The sequence below is a fragment of the Alosa alosa genome, chromosome 14 (genome assembly GCF_017589495.1).
Source record: "Alosa alosa isolate M-15738 ecotype Scorff River chromosome 14, AALO_Geno_1.1, whole genome shotgun sequence".
Classification (NCBI taxonomy): Eukaryota; Metazoa; Chordata; class Actinopteri; order Clupeiformes; family Clupeidae; genus Alosa; species Alosa alosa.
In genome coordinates this window covers 29,960,726-29,981,895 of record NC_063202.1, presented here as the reverse complement: position 1 = coordinate 29,981,895, position 21,170 = coordinate 29,960,726, and the positions used below count along the sequence as shown (strand labels likewise).

At 46.3% G+C, this 21,170-nt stretch overlaps 1 protein-coding gene across 1 annotated transcript in view; it reads left to right on the top strand.

The window, feature by feature from the left end:
* Nucleotides 1-8,377: 8,377 nt before the first annotated feature.
* The window catches only part of zfhx3b (zinc finger homeobox 3b), a 260,599-nt gene continuing 247,806 nt past the window's right edge, over nucleotides 8,378-21,170 (top strand). Inside the window, 1 exon segment of the mRNA XM_048263350.1 lies at nucleotides 8,378-8,594. The gene's annotated coding sequence lies outside the window, so the exon portion shown is untranslated.

Below are 21,170 nucleotides of genomic sequence, written 5' to 3'. Positions count from 1 at the left end.
TACTCTTGTACCAGTTGATTTTCATAATTATTCATAGTATATTTCATACCCTGCATTCTAATTGACCTCCCTGCGATTTATTTTCAGAGTTTAGCATGTTGCAACTGAGTCATCGTCATCATCACTCTGGTCCTGGTAATTGGCTATATGCAATCATCAGTTCCTTTCCTTATTTGTCACTCCAAGGTCAGTAGCAGTGAGAGAGAAGGTGTGCGTTTGACAACACATTCCTGCAAAGCAGCAGGGGATGCCTACTGTACGCTGAAAAATTTAACAGGAGATTTTAGTTAGCCTGAAACCGAAATATATAATCCATACATAATTGATTGGTGCCATGATTGCCTGAGTTTACTGTCATTTGTCTGTAGCAGGGAAATGCTGCTCCCCAGGCTGTTTGCCATAATAGGCTGGAGGATATTTAATTCCAGACAGCTCTGTGTAAAAAAGGCCCCATAGAGCTCTTGTCTTTTTTCTCTACCTCCCTCTCTCTCTTTTTCTCTCACCGCTCCCGTGCTCCAACACGTATGGCTTTTTCGACTCAAATGACTCTAATTTAGCACGGAAGTCAAGGTCAGCCGTGCTTCTAATTGCCTGTCATTTTGATAAACTCTGTCAACTTGTTTGAATTTGTTTGTCTAACGTTCCTTATTCCGAAGGGGCGGTGGGCTGCGGTGGGGGGGGGCGGCAATGTGTTTGTGAAAAAGGCAGTGGGCTGAACTCATTTGGTGTGGCACGCTCTCGGCACGGTGCAGTGCGTCGCACAGGTTCAAAATGAGCATGTTTGCCAAGTGCATGTGTATGGTAATGAACTCTGTGACCTTTGACCTCTGTGCGGAGCCTGACCTATCTCCATATGCAGCAGCAGGATAACAGGAGGCAGCTGCACTTCGTGCTGATTGGCTGCCTGAGATGGGGGCCACAACCACCTTCTTGGGAGATGGATGCTTGCTCATGTCTGTGTCTAATGAGAATTTATTTCTCCACCCAAATCTGAATATTTATGTATTCCTCCCAAAAATGCATTTTCTAGTTGTGCTCCATTTTGTTCTTATTTTGGATGGGAACTTTAAGTGATTTTCATTTGCTGTGCAAAATATATTGAATTCTGGTTGTGATTGTGTTTTGTTCTGTTGGCACATGTGTTGTTAGTCTGCGCTTTTGTTGTATAGAATGTGAGGTTTAGCTGGTGTGCAGTGCTATGACAGGCTACAGGTCTACCAGTGTGCGCTGGCTGTGTGGCTGTGGCATATATTTCCTATGGGTGAAGTGTTGTGATGGTTTTCCCAGGAGGTGTGAGTGGTTTTCCCAGGAGGTGTGTAACTGAGTTAGTTTGTGCAGTACTATTTTTGTGTGGATGGTCATTGTGTGAAGTGCATAGACTAGTTCATTCTCTGGCTGGCCAGTGTGAAGTGCATAGACTGTAGTTCATTCTCTGGCTGGCCAGTGTGAAGTTGTTGTTCTGTTTATTATTATTCACACTATTTGTATACTTGTGTGTGATACTGCAAGATTGATGTGATATGGTGTGTGTGTGTGTGCCTGTGTGTGCCTGTGTGTGCCTGTACGTGTGTGTGTGTGCGGATGTGTGTGTGTGTGTGCGTGTGACACTGTGAGTGGTCAGTACGGGAACCGTGTGTGTGCGTGACTGAGGGCGAATCCTCCCTGCTTCATTATCCCCACGGTAACCAAGCAGATCGCCGGGCACCTCGGCCCTGGCCCAGTGGGGCTCTGGGTCCCGCCGTCCACTCGCCCGAGACGGCGGCAAATGAACTCCAAAACACGCCGTTCATCTTCCAGATGGAGTGATTTAGTGATTTAGCATGGAAGCGTGTCTCCGAGGAGGCCTCCGCCGCGCACCCCCTCCACCTGCGCACTGCAAATTCTGCCGAATAAACATTTATATTGTTTAAGTCGATGTTTTTATGAAAATAGAAGCGGAGCATTTGAGATGCATTTGGAGCCATTCTGTGCATAACTGACCTGGGAGAAAATGTAGAAAAATGGCAGTGGGATGCGCAAGTGAGGACAAATGAATATGTCTGACTGGACCCTCTGTGCTTTTTGGGGATTTGAAAATCTTACTTAGGTAGGGTGAGGAAGAAGAAAAAAAACTCTCCTCTTTTCCTGTTGAGTTCAACCAAAAAAAAGAGAGAGGAAGGGGGCTTACTGCAGCCATGTTTACCCCCCCCCCCCCCCCCCCTCCATTTCTTTTTTATTATCTTCCTACATGGGGGAAGATTTTTTCTTTTCTTTTTTTTTTTTTTTTTTATACTGGATTTCAGTCCCGTAATTTTCTCATCACTCAGATGCAGCCACCTGTCTCTTCCCAAGATTCCCTTCCTTTGTCTCTTAAATAATAAGCCTGCATCCGCATGCGGAATGGGGAGAGGGAAATGGCCAAGGAGGAAGATGGAAGGTGCGAGAGTGGGGAGCAAGAAATGAAAAAAGAGGGAGAGCAGACAGGAGGCGGTCAGAGGGAAGAAGGGGAGGAGGGGGAGGAGGAGGGGAGAATGGAGAGAGGGAAAGAGAGAGAGAGTGAGAGTGAGTGAGTGAGTGAGAGTAAAAAAATAAGGCGAGCAATAGAGAAAGAGAGGCATTATGAAAAAAGGAGAGGTGACCTTTTTTCTCTACCTACCTAAAACCACCCCACCACCACCACCTCTTCCGCCATTTGTTCATCTTGGTGGACTGGCCGATTGGTAAGCTAAGCAACCATGTCTGTGGAGAGAGAGAGACGGCGGCCATTTTGTCGCCCCCCTCCTCATTACGCTGCTTTGATTTCATGCAGCAGTAGCGCGGCAGCACGACTCGGCTCGGGGACGTGCTGGTCACCGCTCCTCGCATCCTCACTCACGCCCAAGCATCAGCTGGACTGTGTGAAGGGGCAGGGCACGTGCTGGGGGAGGCGAAGGGCACTGGGGGGGCAGGATTAGACAGCCGGACCCCTGGGTTGGAGGCCAAGTTCATCACGGCGCAGACAATGGAAAGCTCTTCAGAAAGCAATTGGGCTCTCAGTGATATTGGCCTTGGTGTGTCTGGGCTGCGCATGTGTGGTTGGGGGGATCGAGGGCATCTGCTAGAGAACCCCTCAGCACTTTTGCTTCACCTCTACTCTCTTTCTCTCTCTCTCTCTCTCTCTCTCTCTCTCTTTCTGTCTTCCTCCCCTGGTTCTCTAGCCACAGTTCCACAGTCTTCTTGTCCACAGTCCCACGGCTGTTAATTATACTCCATGAGCATCACCCCTCCCTTATCAGACTGACCACTCTGTGTGTGTGTGTGTGTGTGTGTTTGTTTGTGAGCGTGCTCCAGGACCAGAGCCCTATATGATGGAGAGAGCCCTCCACCCCTCTCCCCTACCCCTCTCAGACCCTCTCCTCTGCTCATTAAAGCCCCCTCCCGGGTGGACCAGCTGCTCTGTCACCATAACTGCCATTGTGAGGGTCCACACACACACACACACACACACACACACACACACACACACACACACACACACACATAGAGGCACTGCATTTGGCTGGTGTGGAATTAAGCGGGTCCCCATCAGCCCATAGTCACCAGCAGACGGCCATATCCCTGCTTGTTCTGCACCCCATCATAGCAGCTTGAGGTCAAGCAGTCGGGAGAAATGGGCCATTGTACCAAATCTATGAATGAAGCGGATGGGTTCATGAGTTTGTGTGTGTGTGTGTGTGTGTGTGTGTGTGTGTGTGTGTGTTTTATGCATGTTTCCCTTTATGGTGAACCTGCTTGTTCTTTGATGAATATGCTTTAATTACAAGAGGATGAAAAGCTTCTATGGATCTTATTCATGTTCCATGTTTGACCACTGTATGAAAGAGACTCTTAGATTAATGCTGTACGTTTGTGTGATGTTTGGTAGAAAGAGGATATTGCTGCAATAGCTGTACATTGTTCAACAGGCAATAATGGCATTATTTATGCAACAACACGAAGATGTAAAACTGTGCTGCTCAAACTGGAGATGGAATTAATGAAAAGGCAATCTTTGCCGGGGCAAATGATCTTTTTGAAATTAATACTTAATATTTCATCATTTCTATATATTTTTAATGTGCTCTTTGCATTTTTACAAATATAATGTATCCTTCCATATTCATTTGGCCCCTCGGCCTTGATGAGTACTTCAAATGTGAATTAAGGCACTCCATTTTTAAGAAGAAAATGAGTAATAATTCAGATATATTAATAATATATAATAATAATGCTGTTCAGAAGAGCCTGAAAGTTCCAAAACAGTGGGAAAGAAAGAAAAAGCCAGTGGATGACAGAGAATAAAGTGCCCTTGCTTTATTTGGAGTTTGGTCAACTGTTTGCTGTAAAGCTGTCACAATGTCACAGTAAAGCGTGTGAGTGTGTGACGGTCAGCTCCTACTCTTGAGCTATATTACCCATAATGCAGCGGACGGACAGTTGCTGACTGCGGAAGGATGGGAAGCGCCCCCCCCCTCCACCCCCCCCCTCCTTCACCAAGGCTCTTGTACTTAGCCCATTTAAAAGTCACCGCTAACACAGGCCGCTCATCAATATTAATTATGCTTGGTGTTAATTTTAGCCAATCCATATCTCTTTGTGCTGGGGAAATGTGCCAGATGACAGGGGTTGTTGAGAGCTGAGGAAAGGACACTGTCTTAGAAGTGTGGGTGTCAGAGAGACAGAGAGACAGAGAGAGAGAGAGAGAGAGAGAGAGAGAGAGAGGAGAGAGATCTCTTTTTTCCCTTTTTTCCTCTCCCTTCTCTATTCTCTCCACACTCTTTTTTTCCAATCATTCACACACTTTCTTTTTCTCTCTCTTTAATAGTTCTTCAAAAGGAAATGAATTCACCCCCCTCCTCTTTTCTCCAGCTTTTAAAAATAATATTAGAAATTCTGATGATTATGGTTGTATTAAAATGATTGAGATGGGGTGGTAATGTCAATAGAGTCATTTACCTCCATGTGCTTAAACCTTAATGGGGCTGATAAAACGACCAGGGCCATTTCCTATGGTCCTCGCTGACCGCGGCTCATGAGGAGCCCGAGACGAGGGTTTTAGGGGCCTCTGAATTTGGGGGGAGGCCGAGATGATGCGGGTTAGTGCTGGACTAGTGCGGCACGTAAATCTGTTCGGCTGACAGAGTGGACAGGTTTAACTGGGTGCAGGTGGGAGTGTGTGTGTGTGTGTGTGTGTGGGGGTGTGTGTGTGGGGTGTGGTATGTGTGGTGTGGTATGTGTGTGTGTGTGTGGTGTGTGTGTGCCTGCATGTGTGTTTGTGTGTGCGTGTGTCTGTATGTGTGTGTGTGTGTGTGTGTGTGTGTGTGTGTGTGTGTGTGTGTGTGTGTGTGTGTGTGTGTGTGTGCGTGTGTGTGTGTGCGTGTATGTGTGTGTGTGTGTGTGTGTGTGTGTGCGTGTGTGTGCGTGTATGTGTGCGTGTGTGTGCGTGTATGTATGGACAAAAAGTGAGTTAGTGTAAATTCCGTGTTCATTTAGGGTCGGCGCTGCTGATACAGACATATGGAAAAGGAATCAAAAAGAGAATAGGAAAGACAGAAGACAAGTATATGCACATGCTAACATTCAACGCAGCTTTAAAGTAGGAGCTGCTGATGCTATTAATCTATGGTGAAAATGCTAGGTGTTCCCATGGCCATTATGCCACTGGACACCCAATCAGAGGACAGACAGACAGGGCTAGAGAAGTGAAGAGAGAGAAGTGAAGAGAGAGAGGGTGTAGAGAAGTGAGGGGGAGCGTCCAGAGTAGCGAGGGCTGGTGGACTCTGAGGGGACCTGGTGTGGTCATGACTTTAGACTGGCTGCGTTTGGCCCCTGGGAGTCCACAGGGGCCCTGGACCCGGTCAGCCTGCCGGAAGCAACAGCAGCAGGGGAAAGCTCCGGCAGAAGCAGGAGGCAGCAGCCACAACCGAGACACACACACACACACACACACACACACACCACAAACATACATACACACACTCACAACCACCCCCCCCCAAACACTACCTTAGTTTCCAGCCCCTCACCACACACACAGCTCACAACCCTGCTAGCGCCAACCCCAGTTGCTCACCCTGCTCTCATCCCTCAGCACCACCAGCACCCCCAGCACCCCCATCAGCACCTCCACCCTGCCCAGCAGCAGCCTTGGGGGGTGGCCCGGCTCAGCCATTTGAACCTTATCCGTCCCACTGAGGCGCTATGATAAGGCCAGACGCAGAGCACAGAGCCGGCCCCAGCAGCTGGCCCGGGTGATACGCATGACAATCAGCCAGCGCGTTATTACGCCAAACAGCCCAATCTGGAGCCACCATCCAGCATGCACATGGCCATATTAGCACACTTTTGAAGCATTATTGCTGCTGCTGAATCCCATGATTTGTCAGATTTGACACAATTGTAATAGGGAACAAAAAAAAAAGAAAAAAAGTTGGGGGTCATTTGCAAGGCACAAATGTGGTTGTGATGTCACCAGTATATAAGTAAGCCATATTTTAAATCAGTGATTATTCATGCAAGTGATTAAGTTCGTCATAGTAAGATTCCTGATTTATTGATTGTGTGGTTTAGCTACTGTCACTGCTAAAAGTTGGCAGAGCCGCTCTATTGTCTCTTTGTGAGAGATAAATAAATACACATGTGCTCTCTCTTCGTCACTCTCACTTTCTCTCCCTTTCACTGCCTCCCTCTCTACATCCTTCTTTCTCTTACTCTCCTTCTTTCTTTCACTGTCACTCTAACACACACACACACACACAACCACACAGAATGAATTGAAGTCGTTTTGATGAAAAATGAGAGAGGGGCTGATTTGGGACAGCTCGGATGAGCTGGCCGTGATGCCATTAAGAGACAGCCTGGACTGATAAGGCGAGCGGACTTATTGAATAAATAAATAAATTAAATTAGGATATTATGTATTCTTTGGACCTTCCTCCAGGTCCTCTACCCCCTCAAACCCCCCTCCCCCCCCCTCCAAATCCTGACCAGTGGGCCCCCTCGCCACCCCTGTCACATCCCTATTACCCCCAAACACACACGTCATCTCCCCTCAAACCTCAAACCTCATCCCGACACCCTCCCCCCACCTCCTATCCTCCAGCATACACACAAACAGACAGACACAAAAAAGGAATGAATTTGAATGCAGCGTGGCAATAAATAATACATTTGACTAATACACATTCAGGCCGAGTTAGCCTTTATCCCCTCCCACACACACCTCATGCTTGCTATCTGTGTGTCCTGGGGGCTGAAGTTAGAGGAGGGGTGTGTGTGTGTGTGGGAAGTGGGGGAGGGGGGGTGCGAATTTAAGAGAGGAAGGTTTTCCCTGTTAGAGTGATCAGTGACGGCTCGATAATAGGCTAAAACAACTAGCATGAGAAGAGGGATGGGAGAGAGAGGGAAAAAGGAGAGGGGGAGAGTCGATAGCTGAGAGAGTGACTAAGAGAGAGAGAGAGAGAGAGAGGTGGGGAATGAGAGTGGCAAGCATATTTTAACTCATCCATGTGGATCCCCCTGGTAGATGGGAGCGATGCCTTGTTGAAACTGTCTTCAAAACACTTAGAGAGAAGGAGACAGAACGGAGCATCTGGCACATCTGTGTGTGTGAGTCCGCCACTTGAGCACGTGTGAGTCAGTGAGTGACTGAGTTTGGTTTGTGTGTGTAGACGTGCATTCCTACATATGTGTATGTGTGTGTGTGTGTGTGTGTGTGTGTGTGTGTGTGTGTGTGTGTGTGTGTGTGTGTGTGTGTGTGTGTGTGTGTGTGTGTGTGTGTTGTGTGCATTTCTTACACTGTATGCTATTCACGCCAAGGCAAATAGACCTCTAAGATATTGCATGTATCTCTCATTGTGTACTTGTGTATTTGTGTGTGTGTGTGTGTGTGTGTGTGTGTGTGTGTGTGTGTGTGTGTGTGTGTGAGTGGCTCTGTCTCTGGTGACTGTCTCCTGAGCCTGCCGACTGAGAAGAGCGTGCAAGCCCGTGTGCATGTGTGAGTGAGAGTGTGTGTATGACGGGGAGAGAGAGAGAGAGAGCGAGGGAGAGGAGCAGGAGAGAGAGGGAGGGAGAGGGGGAGAGAGCAAGCGAGATAGAGAGAAAGAGAGAGAGAGTGAGTGAGAGAGAGAGAGGGGGGGTATTATGCACCCTTGATGTTGCCTCGTGCTTTCAGCAGGCTGCCTTGCAAGCCCAGGTAGAGCGCGCCGGCATCTAAATAAGCAGCTCGCTCCTCTCCTCTCCTCTCCTCTCCTCTCGGCTCCGCTCAGCGTCCCCACCAGGACTGGAGGCTGGGCTGCCGGCAGAGTGTGAAATCACACTAATACCCACTACAGTCAGCCCCCAGCCTGCCTGCACCCGAGACGCGGCCGCTGCTCGCTCCCTCGCTCTCACACACACACACGCGCTCACACACTCTCACACACGCTCGCTCACTTGCACTTACTCTCACTCACTCACTCACTCCCACTGTAGCCAGAGGAGAACCCGGAGACGCAGGAAAAGTGAGGATTGGAACGTCAGCAGGGGGAAAAGGAGGAGAGGAGAGACGAAAATACCAAAAAAAACAGAGAGAAAGAAAGAAAGAGAAAGACAGAAAGGTCAGTACATTCCTTCTCTCTGTTGTTTTAGCAGACTGAATGTTTTTCTTCTTCTTCTTCTTCTTCTTCTACTTCTTCTTCTTCTTCTTCTTCTTCTTCTTCTTCTTCTTCTTCTTCTTCTTCTCTCTGTCTCCCTCTCTCTGTCTCCCTCTCTCTCTCTCTCTGAGTGTGGTGGGTGAGTAGCTTAGACCCGGACTGCTGCGTTTTGCTGGAGAAAGTATTGATTGCGTGCTGCAAGTTTTGTGGGAAGTGTGCTCTCTTTTGATCCCGTCAGGTGGGAGCAGGTGGGAACAGTGGATGTGGGGGGGCTTAGGATGCTGCTGGAGCAGGCCAGCACATGTGTGTGTGTGTGTGTGTGCGTGTGTGTGTGTGTGTGTCAAAGGAGTGTGAATCTCATGTGTCTCTAAATGAGCAGTGTGTGTATTTGGGTGCCTCCACCTGTGTGCTGCATGTCAAAGGAGTGTGTATTTATGTGCTTTGGGAGTTTCTGTTATTTTTTTTTTTTTTTTGTGAAGCGCAGGATGGTTTAAGATGATCAGGTCAGAAAGGGGCATGTGTGTGTATGGTGTGAGTGGGGGGAGGGTTGATGTGTGGGAGTGTTTGACTGTAAATATAGGCAGTTTCAGGCAGCCTGCTCTGTCTATGGTCAGTGAAACTGGAGTGGGGTTTGAGGTTGGGGGGGGGGCAGGTTGTGTGTGAGGGGTCAGGGGTAAGGCTTGGGGGTTGTGCAGGGGCCCTTGCCGAAACATGTAAAACTAAGAATTCCTGTCCGCCCTGTCGTGTGGAGTCTTCGGGATGCTAGGCTGCTGACGGACAGTGCACACCATACACAACACTTAGGAGCATGTGCAACACACCCACTGTCATACACTGACGTATCACGCTCTGAGGGGGTCACTGCACTCATGACCCCAGCACACACACTTTCTCTGTCACACATACATTCACACACACTCTCACGGTCACATCTGCGAAACACACCTGACAATTTGAAGGCGGCGACTGCCATTTTTTACTGCTTCTTCACACATTGACTGTCCCAATTAAAAACAAATAAAAAACACTCAGAAAGAGAAAAGGACATTTTACACTTGTCAGCGTGAGGCACGGCATCATTTTGTCGCTTTTTTACCCAGTTTGTGGTCACAGTTTTCTATTGGTTGTTGTATTTTCACAATGCAGGAAGTGCATGTAATTTATGAATGTCTGCATTCAGGATGGCTAAGGCGACAACAAACTTAGCAGGGAGCCCAGTAGCAGTGCAGCTGTGGTCCAGAGCCCCGTCCCTGGATCGAAGCGGGGAAATGTCTGGTCCCGGGGTTTGTGTCAGCACTTAGACGGCAAAAGCCACACACGCAAAGGGAAACTGGGAAAGCCAGGACTACCAAATTGTCAGCAACACTAAAGACATCAACACAAAAATTTCAGCCATCCATCATGGCTGTCTGTACATTTCTGTGGCGACAGTGATTTATTCCAGGACTGAAACCCATTTGAGTGGGAATGGGGAAATAAGCTGCAGCACCCTGTCCAGCTACAGGACTATACACACACTCTCACACACACACACACACTCTCTCTCTCTCACACACACACACACACACACAATCACACACTCACACACCCACTCACACACTCACACACTGAGCATATTACCATGAGCTCCAAGGCAGAAAAGCATATTTACACTCACAGAAATGCAGCCTTTCCGCCCTTACCTTTTTGTCTATGAAGGAAACCAAAAAGCAAACAAAATTCCACCTGTATTTTAAAAATATGTATAAAGATGAAACTCTCTTCATTAATGTATTTAATCAGTGCAGTAAATAACCAGAAATATTTTATACCTTTCACTTTCTTTAAATATCATGTGACACACACATTCATGCACACACACACACACACACACACACACACACACACATATGCAAACACACACTCTTTAAGAGGGACAACCTGCAGGTTTATTTTCCATCTGGGCGGAATTGGGCCACCTCCGTGTGTTGGCGGATGTGTGCCTTGCCTTGCTTGCTATTTTGTTGGTGCGCTTTGTTGTATCTCTCCGTCTCTCCTACTCTCTCTCTCACTCTCTCTCTCTCTCTTAGTGTCTCTTTCTCTCCCCCCTTCTCTGCACTTCTCTCCTCCCTCACTCAGCCTGTCTTCAATTGCAGGATTCTCTTCTCTCTCTCCCTCTCTCTCTCCCTCCTTCTCTCTCTCAGTTTCCCTGTCATTTTTTATATCTCTGATGATAACTCAGCTCCCATACTGTGCAGGCAGATTTATCAGAGCGAGCACAGACCCCCATCCCCCCCATCCCATCCTATTGTCCCCCCTCCCTCCATCTCTCTTCCCTGGAGCCCCCAGCCCCTAAGCCCTCAACCCTGGATCCCTCCCCTGTGTTTGTGTTTTTATGTGCAGTCTGTAGATGCGTGTTCATCAGTGGGGAGATTTCCTCTTTGTGCCTCTTTCCCCCCCTCGTCTCTCTCTCTCTCTCTTTCTCTCTCTCTGATTTCCTCATTCTCTTTTCTCTCTTTTTTGTCAGTCTTCTTCCTGAAAATGTGATTTGTATTGTTTATTTGATTTGTATGTTTATGTGTATATCAATATGGGTTTGTTTGTGTGAGTATATTGTTGGAAAAGCAGGGAGGTGTGTGTATGTGTGTCTGTGTGTGTGTGTGTGTATGATTTTTGTATATGTGTGTGTGTGTGAGTGTGTGGGTCTGTGATTTATGTAGATGCATGTACTAAGATGCTCTTAATGTGTTTGGCCTTGCTGCTATCTCTGTCTCTGATCTGATGCTGGGCTGCTTGTGTCTGGAGGGGCGGCTGCATTTCTGCAGGGGATTGAGCTGAGGGAGATGTGTAGGCCATCACTAAGCCTACACACACACACACACACACACACACACACACACACACACACACACACACTTATGCACAAATGCCACATATGCTTACGTACACACATACACACATATGTTAAATAAAACAAGCTAAAGGCTAATATCGTAGTGTCATACGTAAGTTGAAAATATGTGTCGCCACCTGTCCTTCCAATTCAGGGAAATAGAAGTATTTGATATGATCTTGATGTCGAAGACTGGAAATTACCATATGCATTTTTATGACAGGAAACTAAATTTATCTCAGCTCTGATTGCTGTTTAAATATTTGCATTGAAATTGCATCGTGTAAAAGGATGTGTTTTATTTTATTTTGCATATGTGTTTCACAAAATGAGTGGCCCTTAGATGCCTCAGACCGATGGGTTCTTTTTAATGAGAAAAAAAATGTGTTCTTTTTTTTGCTGACATAAATCTGGTTTCTTTGTTAAAAATGTTGTTACTTGAAAATTTTGACTATTTGAATAGAACATTTTTGCCGCCTGTCGTCGGCAGATTTCAAGCTGTGCACCTGTGTTGGCTGTCCTTCCAGTATGCTGTGTGTGTAATTGAATGGGATGAGATGGCTGCTGGTGTTGACAGGCAGTTTAGCCTTGCATAGGGCCCCATCCGCTCCTGTGTGCTGCTGTAAATACAGCGGGTTTGGGCTCCGCTCCGATAACATGGCAAACTGGGCTTCTCTCTGGAAATCCAGGATTAATGCCAGCTTTAGCAGCTTAACATGGGCAGCCATTCATACGTGCATGGGATTGCCCTGGCCACCTTGGTCCCCCCTGTTATCGCCCCGGCAGAAGTCGACAAGGCCCGGAGCCTCTGGAGGAACTAAGTGTTTCACTTAAGCGTTGTCCACGCTTACCCATAATGCACCAGTGGCCAGCGAGCGTGCTCAGTTGTGCTAGGTGGACCAAGGGGGGGCGAGGGTCCAACTGGCCCACCCTCCCCGCGCTGGTCTTGGAGTAAAAACAATTGTTCCGGTAGTAACAGCAGAAAGTGGAGGGCAGCTTGACTTCTGTCGTGGAGGGATTTCAAATGGACAGTGTCTAGTGGAGTTTGGTGTTTGGTGTTCTTTCCAATGCAGATTGATAACAGAGCGAGCAGGATATAATTATAATAATGTGAATGAATCATTGTCAATGTATACAGTTTTGACAAAAAAATAGAGTACTACAATGGGAACGTTTGAAATCCTAAAATCAGTTAGTTATATTATGTATGTGTAAGTGTTAAGCATTTCTCTCCATTTTTGTAGCTGCTAATACTAATCTTAGATACTGTAGCTCCATCATTTGCATAGTGGGCTTCTGCATTTTTGATTTTAAGAGGGCTAATTTATTACTTTTGAATGATCTGTTTTCTTTTTGTAATGCAATTATCATTTTGGAATGCACTTTATTTAATGTGTTTAAATCAATGAATTCTAATTAATTGTAAAGCAATAAAAGCAATAATCTTTTTTCCTTGTGGAGAATTGTAGGCTTAATTATTTTTGATGAACAAATGAATTGTGATATTGCCAATTAATTATTCAGTCAGTATGTAATGAGATTAAAATTAAAAGAAAAGCATAAAAAAACCTAATCAAATTGGTCATTAAATGTATATCTAATATAGTTTTTTGAAAAAGCTCCTTTTTTGCATACAATAGTCAAATGTGCAAATTACAGTTATTGTTTACAGTATTTTTAGTTCTTTTGGACGAAGTTAAAGTATCCTATGTGAAACTGCTGTGACTGGCATGAGATCCCCATCCCAGGTCTGTTTAAGGGAGGTGTGTTAGCATGGCTCGGTGCTTTGCCCTTTCTCAAGTCAACCACACCGATTCTTCCCTCCCCGCAATCACCCAGTCATTTTGACCCACTGTTTTGAGTGGGGAGTGGGTTTTTGCTGTCATTACCTTGTTGCTATTTTGTGAATGGTTGTATTGATACCTGATACTGAATTTGTGGCTGGTTGTCCTTGTGTGTAAGTATGCTTTCGGTATTTCGGCATTCGGAAATTGTAGTGCATTTACTGTATCAATACAAATCTTGCTACGGTGAGATGCCATTTTCTCACTGCCACAAACTTGTATTTATCTGACTCCCTATTTTTTTTCTACCGGGTTGTGTACGTGTGTTTTGGACATCTTACGTCCTGCATGCTGCTCACGCTGCCGCGTCTCCTATTGGCTCTCCCAGATGAATGACACCTGCTCCACCACTGAACCGGTCTGCCACGCATCTCTGACATGGCGCTCGCACGCATCCGATTGGTTGCTGGCCTATGTGTGTTTGCGTGCTTGTGTGTGTGTGTGTGTGTGTGTGTGTGTTTGTGTGTGCGTGTGTGTGCGTGTGTGTGCGTGTGTGAGAGAGAGAGATGGAAACAGTGTGTTTACTGGCATAGGCACAGAAACAAGTGTGCAGAACCACTGGCCTCTGCTGTTTGAAGGGCTGTTGTATTCCCTCTGCTGACAGACAGCTGTGGGTTACTGGGTTTTGATTCCCCATCAAAACAAAAGACGAGGGAGAGAGAGAGTGAAAAAAGACAGAGAGAGAAGGACAAAAAGAAAGTGAATATGTATGTATAGAGACAGTGTGATAGTATGAGAGAGAGAGAGACAGAGAAAGAAGAGAGAGAGAGAGAGAAGAGAAAGAGAGAGAGAGAGAGAAAAGAGAGAGAGAGAGGGGGGGCATGTTTGTTGTCTGAGGACAGAATGTTGAAGCACAGTAGCTGTTTTAGGGCGCCACATGCAGCCTGATGAGGAAAAAAGGAAAGTTGACATCTCCCAGGGATTAATTGAATTACACGACTGTTCTTGATTTCTGCGCCTCCTCCTGACATGCTGCTGCATTATTTGTGTCTCCTTGTCTTTCTCCTCCCCCTCTTGCTGTGTTCTGTTTCTCTCTTAGTGTTTCTCTTTCTCCTCCTCCTCCTCTTATTAAGCAGATCTGTAATATCCATCAGGAGAGGAGTGGTGAGTTGTGATCATGCTGGCTGCTCAGTGAGGAGCGTCCAGAGGGTAAACTTGTGTGGTCATCACTCCGCCTCCCGTTACATCTCCTGATGGCACTCATGTTGGTAGCCCTCCTCCTTGTCCTCATCGCGTCGGAGGAACTTTTCCACTTCCACGCTCTGAATGCTGGGGAACGAGGGGGGTCCTGATGGTTCAGCTACCCTCAGGGGGTTTGTGTTTGTGTGTGTGTGTGTGTGTGTGTGTGTGTGTCTGTCTGTCTGTGTGTCTGTGTGTGTGTGTGTGTGTGTGTGTGTGTGTGTGTGTGTGTGTGTGTGTGTGTGTGTGTGTGTGTATATGTGCATGTGTGTGTGTGTGCGTGCGCATTGTGTGTGCATGCGTCTGTGTGTGTGTGTGTGTGTGTGTTGCTGAGAACCATAAAGGGGTTTGAGAGGGCTCTTATGGTTTATTCGGTGCTTTCCCTTCTCTTTGTGGTCCGAAAACAGTTGTGCGTCCAGCCACACAACAGGAAGGATGGTCCGAGGGCTATCTCTATAGTGATACCTTTCAATATGAAACATGTCTGTTTCAGCCTGGAGTGATTGCTTTTTTCTTTCATTTTTCAGATTGCGAACACTCAGTCACTGTCACTGATTTGATGCTGCTATTTGTGAGATGATTTTGAGTCTGTATTTGTGTTGCATCAAAATGTGTGAGTTTGTGTGTGTGTGTGTGTGTGTGTGTGTGTGTGTGTGTGTGTGTGTGTCTGTGTGTGACGTGTATAAAAAAACAAAATGGCACCAGAGGAAAGGGAGTGATGTTTTGTGTTCTGTTGATTCCATTTTGTTCATCTTGCAATCAGGCTGCAGGAAAGGGCGGCTTTATGCCTCAAACCCTTCACCCCCACCCCTACCCCTGCTTACACACACACACACACACACACACACACACACACTCCCCCCCTCCCCAGCGCTGCTAGAATATAATCCACTGTCTTCTGACCTTCCCGTCATGCGGCGTTGCAGTCATTTCAATTCACTGGCCACTATGAGCATGAAATGTCCTCCAGTCCATTTCCCTCTCTCAGCATGGACTCTCGTCTGTCCTTCCCCTCTTCCGGGCTCTACCGGGCTGGCCGCAGACTACCGACCAAGGGGATGCTTCTCCTTCGCTGTATGTATAGAGACAAAAGACGAAAAAGGCTATGTGTGTTTGTGTGGGGGTGGGGGGGGGGGGGTTGTTGGATTGAAAAGACCTCCCTCAAAAAAAATGTCGAATGAGGAACACATACTCAAGAAAAAAATACACTGCAGGACCCCATTGTTTCTTGTCTCATTGTCTTGCACTAGAAAATGACTGCGGCTCAACCGCAGTTTAAATGTGCACTTTTTCCCCTTCCAAACAAGGTTCTATAGTTTCATGTGGGGAAAGGAATTGTTAAGGCACTGTTAAAGGCAGCCAAAAGGGAAAGAACAGGATCCAGGGGTCCTGATGTTTTCTGAATGATTATATCCTTCCAGGCCATCAAAATTGTGTACTTGTGTTGTCTGCTACAAGTTTAGAGCTTGCTCTGTCATTGCCTGGATGTGTGCTATGGGCTTTTTGGCAGTGTTTGTGCTTGCGTAAAATATATACATACACACACACACACACACACACACACACACACACACACACACACACACACACACACACATGTGTGTGTGTGTGTGTGTGTGTGTGTGTGTGTGTGTGTGTGTGTGTGTGTGTGTTCAGATGCTGCTCAAAGAAGACACATGTAGCTCTTATGTTATCTACTCTTCCTATTTTCTCCTATAGCAGCCAGAATTACATTTCAATTCCAATCCCTCCCTTTGGCCTGTACACTTACTGGATCTGCACCTTGCTACCTAAAACATTTTGTGATCCAGCTCTGCATCCCCAGTCGGCCACTGCCATCCTCTGATGAGCGTCACAGGCTTTCCATCAACACTAAGAGGTCACAGTCAAGACTATTGTTATTATTTTGTTAAATTCTACCTAGTCTATTATTAATATTTGTTGTTTTTTATTAGTCTATATTATTAGTCATTACTTTACTTTAAACTGTCAGATGTCATTATAAGTTACTTTGGACAAAACATCTGCTATGAGCTATAAGCATAACCATATATATGTGTGTGTGTGTGTGTGTGTGTGTGTGTGTGTGTGTGTGTGTGTGTGTGTGTGTGTGTGTGTGTGTGTGTGTGTGTGTCTTGTGAGTGTTTTTGTTTGTATTTATGAGTGTGTACCTACTTATTTTTTCTAGTCCCTTCAGTCACAGAAATCACACGCACACACATGGTCCTGGCTCTCATTTTGAATGTGTGAGATTTATGAGATTTAAAAGAAATATGAAGAGCCATAGAGAGCCATAGAGAAAGGGAGCACCCTGGATATCATCTGATGATTAAAAATCTCTCCCTGGCGGAGTGGCTTGGCTGGTGGAGGGCTTGATGCGAGCCGTGGCTGGTGTCACGGTCAGGGGCTCCCCAGGGAGGGCTCTTGTGTTGCAGGGGTCACGCAGGGCTTAGAGAGCTTGGCATTTGTGAGAGACGCTTCCAAATGAATTCACTGAAAAATGTGTTTTCAGATATATATATATATTTTTTCTTCTTCTTCTTCTTTTTCCTCCCATCTCAATTGCTAGCACTCACTTCCTCTGAGGATTGGCGGATAATGGCACATGTCATTCAGTTGGAAATTACAGATAACTACGTCTTTTTGAGTTGGTCTAACTGATGGCAGCAGCTGCAGCTGTTGTACTTCATAAATAAAGCTTTTTAAAATCAGGTTCTGCTACATGCACTGTGCAGGATAGGGATGTTTTATATACGTTTGAATACGTGTGTGTGTGTGTGTGTGTGTGTGTGTGTGTGTGTGTGTGTGTGTGTGTGTGTGAAAGAGATGGTCAAAGAGTAAGTGAGACAGACAGTGGAGTGAGAGTGAGATTTAAAGGTAGATTTTCAAATCATCATGTCTGTCATGTAGTGAATATTGAATTGTGAGCATTTTTTTTTCATCTGTGATCACTGTAGCTTCACAAAACCTTCTAAGCATACACATGCCCAATTCTGGACACACTTCGCCCCCCTCCGAGCGACCGTAGAGGTCGTAAAGCATATACCCGACAACCGAGGGCTGACAGCGAAGCCTCGACAATCCGCAATCAAGCCTCCGAGGTGTGAGAGAGGCCTCGGCTCTGCTCCCCTCACTCTTTGTAGCGCTCCACTGCACCACTTCGTTTGTCATGCTCCCTAAATCTGTGAACGTTCCCCACTAAGTACTGCAGAGGGCCTGCCCAGAATGCTTCAGGCCTGCCGTGATTAATGACAGCGCCTCGTTTGAATCCTATGAGCGCTGTGATATATAGTCACCACGGCTCAGATCATCCCAACGTTTGTACTGAAGCCTTCCTCTTAGTGTGTTTGCTAAGCTGTTTTATTTTTTTTATTTTCTTGTACAGCCTTTCTTCTTTAAAACTCAACTACCCACACTAGAACTGTATTTGCATCAGGTTATTTGCTTTGAAGGTTAATTTTTCCTTTTTTTTGTTGGTTATAATTAATAATATCCTCCCACACCAGGTGGAGACTACTTCTGTGATTTCGTAGTGAGTCATAGACGTGGGGCATCAATATTTCTCCTCGCCGTGCTGCTTGGTGCCACGCTGCTGCTACTGCTGCTGCTGTGTTGCTGCACGAGAGGATTGACACGCAGTCATCGCCCATGAGAAGTTGAGACTGGGGCGTCTATAACGGCCCAGCTTTGTTCTCACCTAGTAACGGCCACTCCTTCCCGACTGGTGGGTGTCATTTTGCCCCTCTTGGACAGTCATGCTACCCCCTTCACCGTCACCTCCACATCTGATGGCCCTGTGCGTCGGGAGATGGTCTCTCTGAGGTCCTCTGATGCAGCACACACACTCTGTCTCCATGTCCATCTCCATCCCAGCGAGGCCAGCCCAGAGTGGACATAAGTACTGCTCCCACACAGAACCCCTCATTCACCTCGAGCTCAGGGCAGTGTGGACTCAGCTTTGATGCACATGAACACTGGGCAGATTTTTCTTAGGAAACTATATCTCTTGTGATGTGGCTGGACTTTGAAAAATTGATAAGAAGCTATTGACAGGAAAAAAAAATGAATCGTGTGTGAGAGAGAGAGAGAGAGAGAGGGAGAGATAGAGAGAGAGAGAGAGAGAGAGAGAGAGGTCTGTGTGCAGTGTGCAGTGTGAAGAGGGTCTTGGGATCCTGTGAGGGGCAGTCTGTCCCCGGCTATTCATTCTTGGCGGTCCCCCAGTCTAATTAATGTGAGCCACAGTCATATACGTTATTGCACAGGGACCCTGTCACTCATTAATCATGTGACCTTCCCCGCCGCGCTTAATGACCTTGGAGGAGCAGATCAGCTGGAGATGGCTGAAGCTGCGGAATTAAATTGTTTCGGGAAGTGGCGACGGTCACACCAGGCAATTTATATAGTCACCTCGCTGGGGTCCTCCTCCACCGGGCCCACCGGTCAGAGAGTGGACTAGGAAGTGGGATGCAGGGCCAGGAGGCGGCATGAGAGCTTATCTGCCGGGTGGCTCCCAATCGCTCAGGAATTTTCTTCTGACTCCTCGCCTCACTCGAGCATACATCAAATCAGTCCTGTGAATCATGAACTGTTCTGGTGGATAGTTTTGCCACGATTGATTCGGAATCGTCTCTGTGAATTATCTTTGTGAATACTTTATGAAGTTTTATGAGTTGAGCGCTGTTTGAAACATCTTTATGAATCATTCCCCATGAACTGTCTCTTAATCTCCCGAATCTGCTTTCTACAATAACTCTGCAAGTCTGCTGAGCTTTTTCTCCACACTCCCTTTTTTTTTTTCTCGAAGCGAATATTTTTATGACAGCATTCCAGGGGGCCAGGTTTGGCTGGAATAAATTCAGCATGTAATAGTGGTGCCTGATGCAAGGGAACAGGAGAGTCCACTTGCACTCCAAAAATCCCTCCCCCTGTTGTTCTAGAGCATTTTCCACTAGATTTGCCTCGGTTCCTGTATTTTTAGCCGGTTCCTTTGCAAACGTTTTTTTCATTACTGGATAATTACCAAAAGCGATTATAATCCTGCCTCCATAGGTGTGCAAAGTTTAAATAAAAATGGTGTCACGGCAGCCGTCTTCCACTCGGCAATCGTAGCATTAAAATGTTGGCTTTCTTCTCAGTGACATTAAAATGGAGGGATTTTGTTTATCCTTGCCTTTGTTTATTTAACATTTTGCTCAGCAGGGAGAGTTTCAGATAGCTTGTTTTCAAGGCAGTCCCTGCAGACAGCGAGCAAACACTCCACAGTTTCATCAAACAGAACAATGCTCAACTTTCCCCCTCAGCCCCACACAGGGAAATATGGCAAAGCAGTGCACCAGAATGGAATATGATTGAAAATGATTGTCATAATTTTTTTGGAGTCAGGCACAATATGTATGCGTTGGAGTTTTTTTCCACTCCCGTCCTTGTCTCTCTCTTTCACCCTCTCTTTCTCCCTCCCTGCCCCCCTCCTCTCTCTCTCGCTCTCTCTCTTGCTCTCTTTCTTTCTTTCTCTCTCTCTCACTCTGTCACTATCTATCTCTCTTTGTTATTTGTGACTCATGCGCATAAGTGCACTCCTCCACAAAAAAAGGAAAAAAGAAAATGAAATGCTAGAAAAAAAAACAATTTGAAAGCATTTCATTCTTCTTTGGCAAAGTTTTGTGGATATTGTGTCATTAATGAATCCACTGATGTGTGAAGGGATTGTAGATTCTCTCTCTTTAAGATGGCATCAACAGCCAGTTGGGCATATAAAAATGCTAAAATAAAAGATGGGAGACAGGGAAAATGGATAGAGAGAGAGAAAGAGAGAGAGGGAGATGGGGAATGAATCTTGGGAATGGGTGTGTGAGTTCACTCCTGTATAAAATAAGATTGGGCTCAGTTGCGCTCCATGTTAAGAGCGCAGGAGGTCTCATGGTCTCTCGCTTTCTACTGAAGACTGCTGCTTATCCTGGGCAGAAGACCAGGGACTGGACTTACTCAGATTTGTGCACCAGTACGACTAACCTACCCACCCTCCTTAAGATCCCTCGCAAAGGACGCACAGCTTCCACAAGTCAGTTCCTTTTGTTTCATCAATTGGAGGTGTGCATGCATTTCTACCAAAAGTGGATTGACAATAACCTTCATTGCTAATGCATATACACGTTGTGATGTATTATTCCAAAGGTAATCATGCACTCATCTCAGCACTCTTTCATGTCTTATCGTCTTAATAAAAGACAACCAAAAACGGCACCTTCACCCAGCTGCAAATGCCCAAAACCAGTCAGAACGGCATAGAGAGCATAATATATTAGTGGCACAGGGACAGCAGTGGGAGAATAATGAAGGCTGCTTTTCTGAGGCAGAGACTGTTTATTTCAGTCCAAGGTCAAGAAGACCATCTGTGGTAACATGGAAATGGCCGTAGCTGGGGGTAGTCATGGCTTAGGGTGGTTGTCGAGTCCAGAGTCCCTGAGATTTGGCCCTCATTAAATTAGAATGTGTTGTTGCAGGCTCTTGGATACAGCACATATGAAATATATTTTGTTTCCTTACTTTTCATAATCACAGTCTGTCTCTCTTTCTGTCTTTTTCTTTCCATCTCTCTCTTTCCATCTTTCTCTCTCTCTCTCTCTCTCTCTCTTTCTCTCTCTCTCT